The sequence below is a fragment of the Silene latifolia genome, chromosome 6 (genome assembly GCF_048544455.1).
Source record: "Silene latifolia isolate original U9 population chromosome 6, ASM4854445v1, whole genome shotgun sequence".
Lineage (NCBI taxonomy): Eukaryota > Viridiplantae > Streptophyta > Magnoliopsida > Caryophyllales > Caryophyllaceae > Silene > Silene latifolia.
The window spans coordinates 87,784,997-87,796,196 of record NC_133531.1 but is presented as its reverse complement, the minus strand read 5'-3'; the positions used below and the strand labels follow the sequence as shown (position 1 = coordinate 87,796,196).

The window sequence follows — 11,200 nt, the reverse complement described above, 5'->3', positions numbered from 1 at the left end:
TGCTTGTTTATTTACATTGTTATTTAGCTTAGTTGATCTCCTACCTCAACCCAAATTGTGACACCCTTAGACATAACCATTTGCAATCGAAAATCCTACATCAATAGCCGTCCCTTGGGCTCCGACCTTTACTTACCTCTTTACTAATAGTTGAGTATTTTGTGAAGTTATAAATATTATTTTGGTCTAGGTAACTTTTGTCGACGAGTAACAAAACCGACGAACCAAAAATGACGCCGTTACCGGGGATGGTGTTAACTTGATTTGATTTTCTTTGATTGTCTTTAGTTGTGTCTTTCTTTACCTTGGGGAAGTAAAACTCTTCAAGGTTTGTTCTAATTGTTTTCGAGTTGTTTGATATTTTTCATTTCTAGGAGATCACAAGGTAACTTGTTACCCATTGATCTTGAAATTGAAAGAACTTTGACCATCAATAGAAGATTTGCTAGAAATACTTTGAGAGGTATTGGTGAGATTGTGGATATTCAACCAAATACTATTGAGTTCATCAATCCTTTTGCAAAAGAAGGAGAGGATAACCCAACACAAAATCAACCACAAAATCAACCCACAATGCCTAAGTTTTCATCACATTCCGTACCAACCGAGGAGAACCTACCAAATGGTACTCCCACACCACAACATTTGACCGGTAATTTCATTGCAAAATCCGCATTTATCCAATTAGTCGAAAAAAAGCCAATTTGGGGGGATGCCTAGTGAAGACCCTCATTCTCATATGGAGACTTTTTGTGACTATTGTGATGCGATTTCTCAAACCGGAGTTACTCAAGACCAAATTCGATGGGTCTTATTTCCTTTTTCTTTGATTGGTACCGCGAAACAATGGTTAAAGAGACTTGATAAGGCTACTCTTGGTATTGACTCTTAGAAGAAAGTGGCACTTGCTTTCTACAAAAATTTCCTATCATCCGTAAAAGACTAACATGCTAAGAGCCCAAATCACGGGATTCAAACAAAGGGACGAAGAATCTTTGTATGAAGCTTAGGAGCGATTCAAAGGAACTTGCCGCTCATGTCCTCATCACGGACTTAGTGAGTTGTTCTTGGTACAACAATTTTGGAACGGTCTTTATGAAGACTCCCGAAACATTCTCTACATGGGATCAAATGGTATGGTCACCGAAGTTGACGATAATCAAACATGGAACAAGATTGAGGAAATGGCGGTCCATAACTCACAATATAGTAAATCTCGGAAGGCTACTAGAGGAGGAAAGCATGAAGTGGACTCTATTACTCAATTGGGTGCTCAACTTAGTGCTCATATTGATACCATTAATTTGAAGTTTGAGAAGGCTATGGCTAAGCTTGAAGAAGCCTCCAAATCTAAGCGACATGTGAATGCTGTGGTGGCATCTTCATCAATTCCAAGTGGGGTATGTGAGAGTTGTGGAACTTTGGGACATGACCAAAGTGAATGTATGGGAACAAGTGAATGCTTTCCAAGCATACAAGAGTGGTACCCCTTATTCCAACTATTACAATGAAAACACCAAATTCCATCCAAACCTCTCATACAAAAGCCAAAATGTTCAAAATCCTCAAACAACATACACCCCACCTCCAATGAGAAACAAAGCTCAAAGACCCTTTTACAACCAAAACCAAGGATACCAAAATCAAACTCCATACAAACAAACAAATGACCAAGGTTTTGATGTTCAAAAAGCGGTCCTCTAAATGCAAACGAACCAACAAGAATTTTTCACCCAAATGCAAAAGGATAGCCAAGCAAAAGACATCACCATTAGAAACATACTAGCTCACACAAATATGTTGGAGACCTAAATGTCTCAATTGGCATCTTTAAGTTCACAAAGACAAAAGGGGCAATTACCACCTCAAGGTAATCCCCCAAGACAAGAATCGGTGAGTGCCATCTATTCGAGGAGTGGTACAAGGTATGATGGGCTGAAAAGGCCCGTTGATGAAGATGTTTTGAATGCTAGTGACAAGGAAAGAGTTGTTGAAAACTCTAGGGAAGAAGAACCCACCATTCAAGAAGCTTCAAAGAAGGATGAAGAAAATGTTGGGGATGGTGTCCTTAACAGTTAGTGCAAGGACTTATAAATCTCTAAAAGGATCAAAGGGCATACTTTTTGGTATTATTATCAGTTGATCCACGTTTATCAATAACGGTTGGCTTGCTAGATAAGTTTGACGTTATTGTCATACAGATGGCGGTGATCAACTGGTCCCTAAAAGTCACACCTATAGGATACGTTTGAGAGATGTGACTGTATGAAAATACAGTCATGTTGATGCCTAATATGACTAACCAGTTAGTCAGAGTTATTGACTAGTAATTAGTCAAACGCGATGTTGAGATAATTATTTAATACGGATTAAATAAAAATGGCTAAGGCGAATTAAGTAGTTAATTCGTAAATTAAATATAAACGATTTATATTTAATTAATGTATATTGAATTTATTTAATTATACAATATTGTCTTTGTCGAACATGTATTAATATATCGACTGAGTCATGTCACTAGTTGATACGTTAATAACCGATAGCCGATGACGATTTATAATTGAAAACCCGTCATATACATTTTAGTAATTTCGAGCTGAACTACGAGTTAGAATAAGGAGGAAGTGAAAGCCCACTCCCTCCCCTTGGGCTCTCGGTTTGGCCGAACAAGACAAAAGGAGAGAGCCTCTCTCCTTTTGACCTAAGCATAATCATTTGCACAAAAACTAGGGTTTTGGAGAAGAATTCTCTCTGAAACCTAGATCTCTCATCAGAAAACTCACATAAACTCTCTCAATATTGCAAGTCAATTAGAGAGCACTTTCTAGCACAAGGGGCATAGTCTCAGACGGTCTTGGGTGCAACGATTAGGAGGAAATCTACTTTGATTTCTGTTCATTACGCCGCATTTTAAAGGACCCGAGGTTGTTTCTTGTTTCTTATCGTTTCTCTATTGTATTTATGTTTTATGACGATAATCGCATGTTAAATTTGCGTTATAATACTTCAAATTATGGGTTTTATGCGGATATTACCCCACAAGTGGTATCAGAGCGAGGCCACGTAAATTTTTCATTGTGTTTTTCATAAACCGATTTGAAACGATCTTGCTTTTTGCATTAAAAAAAAAAAAAAAAAAAAAAAAAAAAAAAAAAAAAAACTTGCGGCTGGTAATTTTTACACGGCTGATTTTTTTTGTGCATTGAAAACCGTGCCATGTATACACGGCTGTTTCGATTTTGTAAACCGTGACATGCTTGTTCATGTCTGATCTTGTTTTCGATTTGTTCTTTTGCATATTGTTATTTTATACAGAGATTATAGCAATATGTTAAGTTTTGACAATTGTAGAATTGTTTTGATGCGGTTTTGATCAAAATTGAAATTGTTTTGTTATATCAAATCGTTTTCACGAGGGTTTTACAGTTTTCAGCCATGTTTGCATTCGATCGAGCGTATTTCTACTCGATCGAGTGCTATTCTGACTTGTTTTTACTCGATCGAGTAATCGCTACACTCGATCGACCTTTTTAAAACCCCATCTGTTCGATCGAGAAGTCCTCGTACTCGATCGAACAACTTTGCTAATAAAAGTTCTCGATCGACCTCCAGTTTTGTCGATCGAGCACTTCCTGTTATGGCATTCCTCTCGATCGACTAGTAGTTCAGTCGATCGAGCCTGTTTGTTCTTCGATCGAGGACTTTAGTGTCTCGATCGAGGAATTTTTATCTGGCAGCGTGTAAAATTTATTTCTTTTGTTTTAAATTTTACTTTTGGCCATAAAATGTACTTTATACGGATATTGTACACTCGCTATGATTGTGAAACGGTTCACACACGTACCATTGAGCTATTTTAAAGCGTATTTAAAGTAACGGATTGTAATAGATTAAAATAAACTGATAGAAGCGGTTTTATCACATAAATTTTAATCGTTAAAAAGGTGGTTTGGATAATTTAACATAATTACGGAATTATGTCACGAATAAATTTAATTTGGTTGATGCATTTTATTTATCGTTTTTGATTATTTTGAATGCTTTTAATTACGTATTTATTTATTTATTTTTACAATCGGTTGTAACTTAGTGTGGCCTTAGTAGAACGTGTTACCGTAATGATGGAACACGGTCTTGGTTGTATTTTGAGATCTCGTATCTCCCTTTTTATTTCTTTTAATTACAGTTTTTATTTAGAATGTAAATAGGTTTATATTTTGTAAATTTTAATTGTAATTTTGAGAAGACTAAAGATGGAGACCGGATGCTCACTCCCGCTACATGGATCAAGATGGAACATCAAGACAAGCTTCTCGGGTCCAACGGTGGATTCCAAAGTTGTTTTATGTTCTTTTTATTAGGATAGGCCACACTAGGAATTTTTATTTACGTATTGCATTCTTTTATTTATTTTTCATAACGATAATATGCCTCATATTCCGCCTAAAAACCAAACCACCTAATTATTGCATGAAAACTGACACATATAGAGGTCACGAGTTAGTTTTCTTTGACATTCTCATGTCACACGATCAATGATAAGCCATCACCTAAATTAATTCATTCACGCAGACGCTAGTTATTTGTTCACTTAAAATGAATTAAAATTAAGTTGATGGGATCTTCCTCGTATAAACCAAAATTGAGAATGGTCTTTATAGGTCAAACTCCAATGAGTCCCTTCTTCGTCGGTAGGCATAATATGACCCCTTCTACGTCGGGTAAGTTGGAACCGATTGACCTATTTTATCTCAACACTATGGTCACTCGTACGATCCTGTGATTATGGTGGACTATAGATAGGATTTACGGAAATCTATCGACCAAGAGTTCTTACGGAAGAATTAGCTAAACAGTTGGCTTATCAATTTACGGAAATTGAGTCTTGGGATCACTTGTATGATTCTTGAGGAAGATCAATTATGCAAGTGCTTGAGTCTACACGTTAAAATACATTTTAAATAGACTTAAATCACCTCGATGAGTTGCTTATTTCGTTTTTGTTTTCTTTCTTTTTCAGTGTAGAACACGATTTTTAAACTGCTAATAACAAAATGGCTGGTCCTACTAACGACCCAATGCCAAGTGTCACATTGGACCGTGAGTCCTGGCTTCGGATCTTCATGGATCAGATGAATCAGTCTACTCGACTGAAAAATGATGGATCTAACTTCGCGGACTGGGAGGCGGCATTACGGAATGCTGCCATTGCTGATGGGAAGCTCAAATATCTGACTGAGCCCATCCCACCAAACCCAGGCCCCACGGCTGGAATTAACGAGATCGACAAGTATAACGATTTCGCCATGGAAGCGGGTGCGGTAAAGAACGTACTCATTTTTGCAATGGAACCCAATTTGCAGAAACGCTTCATAGCCCAAAGTGCAAACAAGATTTTCACTACGCTCACTAAGAAATTTTCGAAAGCACCGAGAATCGTGACCTATGAGCTTACCAGTCGCTTCTTTGAGGCGAAACTCCAGAAGGGCCAACCGGTTAGCCCACACATTCTCAGCATGATTGAGAATGTCGAGAAACTGGAGACGCTTGATTGTAAAATCAGCGAGAACATTGTGATTGACCGCATGCTTCATTCACTCCACGATGGTTTTGCGCTCTTTAGAGCCAATTACTATATGAATGATTTGAAGAAAAGTCCTCACGCACTACACTCCCTTCTCGTACAGACCGAGAAGGACATGAAGTTTAGTGGGAGCCTTAAACAGGATGTTCTCGTTGTGTCAAACAAGGGCAAGGGTAAGGGCAAAGTTCAGCCAGACCTAGCAGTAGGTAAGCCGAAGTTTAAGAAGTCGGGATCAGGTAAGAGTGGACCTGGTGAGTCGAGCACCTCATCAGGCACGACAAGGAGCAAGAATGATAACATGGAATGCCATCACTGCCACAAGACTGGGCATTGGAGGCGTACATGTCCTGTTTATCATGAGGACATAAAAGCAGGTCGCGTTAAACCTGTTGGTATGTCTTCTTCTTCAACTTTTATTCATATGATTGAGATTAACCACGCAAGTTACGGAACTTGGGTACTAGATACTGGTTGTGGTTCTCATCTGTGTAATCATGTGCAGGGGGCTCCGAACATCGAACCCCTCGTATAGGGTGAGGTGGACCTGCGTATCGGGAATGGAGCACGATTGGCTGCCATCTCGAGGGGAACATACTTGATCCAGCTTCCTAGCGGATTTGAGTTATTTTTATATAACTGCTATTATGTACCCAGTCTTTCTAGAACATTATTTCAGTTTCTGCACTTGATAAACTTGGTTTTTCATTTGTAATAGAGAATAATTCTTGCATTTTCTCATTACACAATATGATTTATGGCAAGGCAGTCTCCATGAATGGAATTTATGTTTTAGATCAGACCACCGAAATATTACACGTAATGAATAAGAAGTTAAAGGTTGGTGACAAAGATCAAACGTATCTATGGCACTGCCGTATGGGACACATTAATGAGAAACGCGTTAAACAGCTCATACAGAATGGAGCTATCTCGGCCTTTGATTTTCAATCATTTGGCACGTTTGAATCATATCTCATCGGTAAGATGACTCGGATTTCCTTCAAAGGTGTTGGAATGCGCGCTGCTGACCTATTAGGACTCATACACACGGATGTATGTGGACCTATGTCAATCACCGCACGAGAAGGCTATAGGTATTTCATCACTCTCACGGACGATTTAAGTAGATATGGTTATGTCTACTTAATGAAGCACAAGAGTGAATCCTTTGAGAAATTCAAGGAATACCAGAATAGGGTACAGAACCTATTGGGTAGAAAGATTAAAACACTACGTTCAGATCGTGGTGGCGAGTATCTTTCTCACGAGTTTGATCAACACCTTAAAGACTGTGGGATTGCCTTACGCTTAACTCCACCGAACACCTCGCTTGAATGGTGTGTCCGAACGGAGAAATCGAACTCTACTTGATATGGTTCGATCCATGATGGGTCACACCGTGTTGCCTGACTAATTATGGGGTTATGCTCTTCTGTCAGCTGCTCTAATACTTAACCGAAGTCCGTCTAAAGCTGTTGACAAGACTCCATATGAACTATGGAAGGGAACGGTCCCTAACTTGTCCTTTATACGGGTTTGGGGCTGCGAGGCTTATTTCAAGTGGAGACACGAGGATAAGCTCGGCCCGTGATCGGTCAAGACATACTTTATAGGTTATCCTAAAGGAACACTTGGTCATTACTTCTATTCGCCAACCGAACAACGTGTTCTTGTTGCGGCTAGTGCGACATTCTTAGAGAAGGAATTTCTCGAGAATGCAAAGAGTGATAGAACCTTCGACCTGTCGGAGATTCCAGAACCAAATACCGAGCAACCATTGGAGGAACCAGTTCCTTCAATCCCGACTGCGGTTAATATTCCTGAGGAACCTAGGAGGTCGGGTAGAGTCTCTATTCCTCCGGACAGATACATTGGTATGGTCGAGGAACATGACATAGATGACATTCTACTCTTAACGAGTAGTGAACCCGTAACCTATAAAGATGCCATGACTAGTTCCGACTCAAAGTTATGGCTTGAGGCCATGAAATTCGAGGTGGACTCCATTAATGGACTTAAGCAAGCTTCAAGGAGTTGGAATCATCGTTTCGACCAAGTGATAAAAGACAATGGATTTACTCGATCAGTCGAGGAACCATGTCTATATATCAAGTCGAGTGGGAGAAAGATTGTCTTCCTAATATTGTATGTTGATGACATACTCCTGATTGGGAATGACATACCTCTCTTAACTTCGGTAAAAGTATGGTTGAAGAACCATTTCCAGATGAAAGATCTGGGTGAGGCACAAAGAATTTTGGGCATCCGTATCTATCGAGATAGATCACGTCGGATGTTATCTCTCAGTCAGGAGTCTTACATAGACAAGATTCTAGAGAGATTCAGCATGACTAACTCCAAGAGGGGGTTTCTTCCTATGGCTCCAGGGGTGCATTTGAGCAAGTCTCAGGCACCAGAGACACCGGAAGAGAAAGCGCGCATGACACGGATTCCTTATGCTTCGGCTATAGGATCAATCATGTATGCCATGATATGCACGCGTCCGGACGTGGCATATACATTGAGTATGACAAGTCAATTCCAACAGCATCCAGTGAATCACATTGGATGACTGTCAAGAACATTCTTAAGTACCCACGGAGGACTAAAGATTGGGCATTGACTCATGGAGGCGAACAAAGGCTATGCGCAACCGGTTACGCAGATGCTAGCTTCCAAACGGATCGAGATGACTCGAAATCTCAGTCTGGATTCGTTTTTACTCTTAATGGCGCTGCAGTCAGCTGGAAGAGTTCCAAACATAGAGTTACAACAGATTCTACGACTGAGTCCGAGTACTATGTCGCGTCTAGACATGTACAACGGAAAGCTCATCTAATCCGAGATTACGTGGAGCAAAAGGAAGTAGTGATAGAAAAGATTGCTACACGTGATAATATAGCAGATCCTCTCACTAAACCATTACGACAAGATAAGCATGAAAGGCATGTTAATTCCATGGGAATTAAACGTGTTCCTGAGTTATAGTACTCTTTTATGGATTAGATTCATTTTCTTGTGTACTCTATACGACATCATCGTTTTGATATTTATATATTTTGTTTTTCATGTGGAATTGTACGACAATTTTGAACACCACAAAGTGAACTGAACAAACATTATATTTTTAGTCCTTAATTGCCCACATGAGCTGATAACTCTGGCAATTATTTTGTGACGTTGGTTGATGGTGGGTTCAACGAGCCATAAGTCAACCAGTTGACTGACCAATCACAGAGGCGATTTATACGGATATCTCGTAGGACACAATTGTGACATCGACATGGAGTCCTAAATGTTTTATAACATTCGGTGCCCGGTCGTGGATAGGACCTCCATGGTGATCCTAAGAGTCGATTCTTTTGACTATCGACTGTCTCTTGAGACTACGGCAGATTTTGGGTGACTTTGGTTTCTTTCTCACGGTCATCCGTAACAGGGGGCCAAGTAGATTTTTTCTGGGTCATTTCATGCTGTGCTTAGATCGGAAGGAGTCGAGTTGAAGGAAATATTCAGCCTTTATCAGGTACTCGATATTTCTCAGGGCCACTCGAGGAGTCAGAATCGAAATGCATGGCCATGCTCGGATACGGATTCGTTTTATCGCTTAAGTTACTCTCTAGTCGGGAAACCACTCAAGATACAGATCGATTGTAAAATACGACCTTTGCGGATCCGGATCTGCAAATTGTTTTACATTGAGTGGGAGAAATTTTTAAATGAATATGAGAACCGGTTATCGCACGTACACTTGTACGGACAAGTAGGAGTTTGTTGGAGCTGTGTCCTCCAGTTAGTGCGGATAACGTCATTGCACATACACTTGTACGGACAAGTGGGAGCTTGTTGGGGATGGTGTCCTTAACAGTTAGTGCAAGGACTTATAAATCTCTAAAAGGATCAAAGGGCATACTTTTTGGTATTATTATCAGTTGATCCACGTTTATCAATAACGGTTGGCTTGCTAGATAAGTTTGACGTTATTGTCATACAGATGGCGGTGATCAACTGGTCCCTAAAAGTCACACCTATAGGATACGTTTGAGAGATGTGACAAGATGAAAAATACAAACATGTTGATGCCTAATATGACTAACCGATTAGTCGAGTTATTGACTAGTAATTAGTCAAACGCGATGTTGAGATAATTATTTAATACGGATTAAATAAAAATGGCTAAGGCGAATTAAGCGAAGATTCGTAAATTAAATATAAACGATTTATATTTAATTAATGTGTATTGAATTTATTTAATTATACAATATTGTCTTTGTCGGACATGTATTAATATATCGACTGAGTCATGTCACTAGTTGATACGTTAATAACCGATAACCGATGACGATTTATAATTGAAAACCCGTCATATACATTTTAGTAATTTCGAGCTGAACTACGAGTTAGAATAAGGAGGAAGTGAAAGCCCACTCCCTCCCCTTGGGCTCTCGGTTTGGCCGAACAAGACAAAAGGAGAGAGCCTCTCTCCTTTTGACCTAAGCATAATCATTTGCACAAAAACTAGGGTTTTGGAGAAGAATTCTCTCTGAAACCTAGATCTCTCATCAGAAAACTCACATAAACTCTCTCAATATTGCAAGTCAATTAGAGAGCACTTTCTAGCACAAGGGGCATAGTCTCAGACGGTCTTGGGTGCAACGATTAGGAGGAAATCTAATTTGATTTCTGTTCATTACGCCGCATTTTAAAGGACCCGAGGTTGTTTCTTGTTTCTTATCGTTTCTCTATTGTATTTATGTTTTATGACGATAATCGCATGTTAAATTTGCGTTATAATCCTTCAAATTATGGGTTTTATGCGGATATTACAACAGAAAAGGCCAAAGAGAAGGAGCCTATTGTGATTAGAATTCCTTTTCCAAGTCGTCAAGCTAAGCCTAAGTTTGATGACCAACTTGGAAAATTCATGGAGATTGTGGATAACATGGAAGTATCAATTCCATTTACGGAATTAATCAATCATGTTCCGGCCTATGCAAAGTTTATGAAAGATATTATTATGAAGAAGAAATCCATCCGGAAGTTTGAGACTATTGCTTTCACTACGGTGAGTAGTGCCATCCTAGAAGGAAGTTCACCTCCAAAACTAAAGGATCCGGGAAGTTTCTCCATTCCATGCACCATTGGTGACACTACAATCAACAAAGCTCTAAGTGACCTTGGGGCAAGTGTGAGTGTCATGCCATATTCGGTAAGCAAGAGGCTAGGAATGGGAGAACTCAAGTGCACTAATATCACACTTCAAATGGCGGATCGATCTACGAAGACACCTTTAGGGGTATGGGAAGATGTGCCGGTAAGAATTGGCAAGTTCTTCATCCCAGTGGACTTTGTTATTGTTGACATGGAAGAAGACTCCAACATTCCTATCATTTTAGGAAGACCTTTCTTATACACCGCGGGAGCAGTGATCGATGTGAAACATGGAGAGCTCACCCTTGAAGTGGGAGATGAAACAATCACTTTTAATCTTGACAATACAATGAGAGCTCCCCGATTACATGAGCCATGTTTTATGGTTGATCACTATAGTCGACAAGATGATTGATGTGAACATTATTTGCGCACATTTAGTCCCTTAATTGAGCCTATTTTGAA

General features: G+C 39.5%; 1 non-coding gene across 1 annotated transcript; it reads right to left on the bottom strand.

Moving 5' to 3' along the window:
* Positions 1-947: 947 nt before the first annotated feature.
* LOC141589392 (small nucleolar RNA R71) lies at positions 948-1,054 on the bottom strand. The gene has a single exon (XR_012520333.1). It is a non-coding gene; the product is annotated as a small nucleolar RNA R71 (small nucleolar RNA).
* Between the last annotated feature and the right edge of the window lie 10,146 nt (positions 1,055-11,200).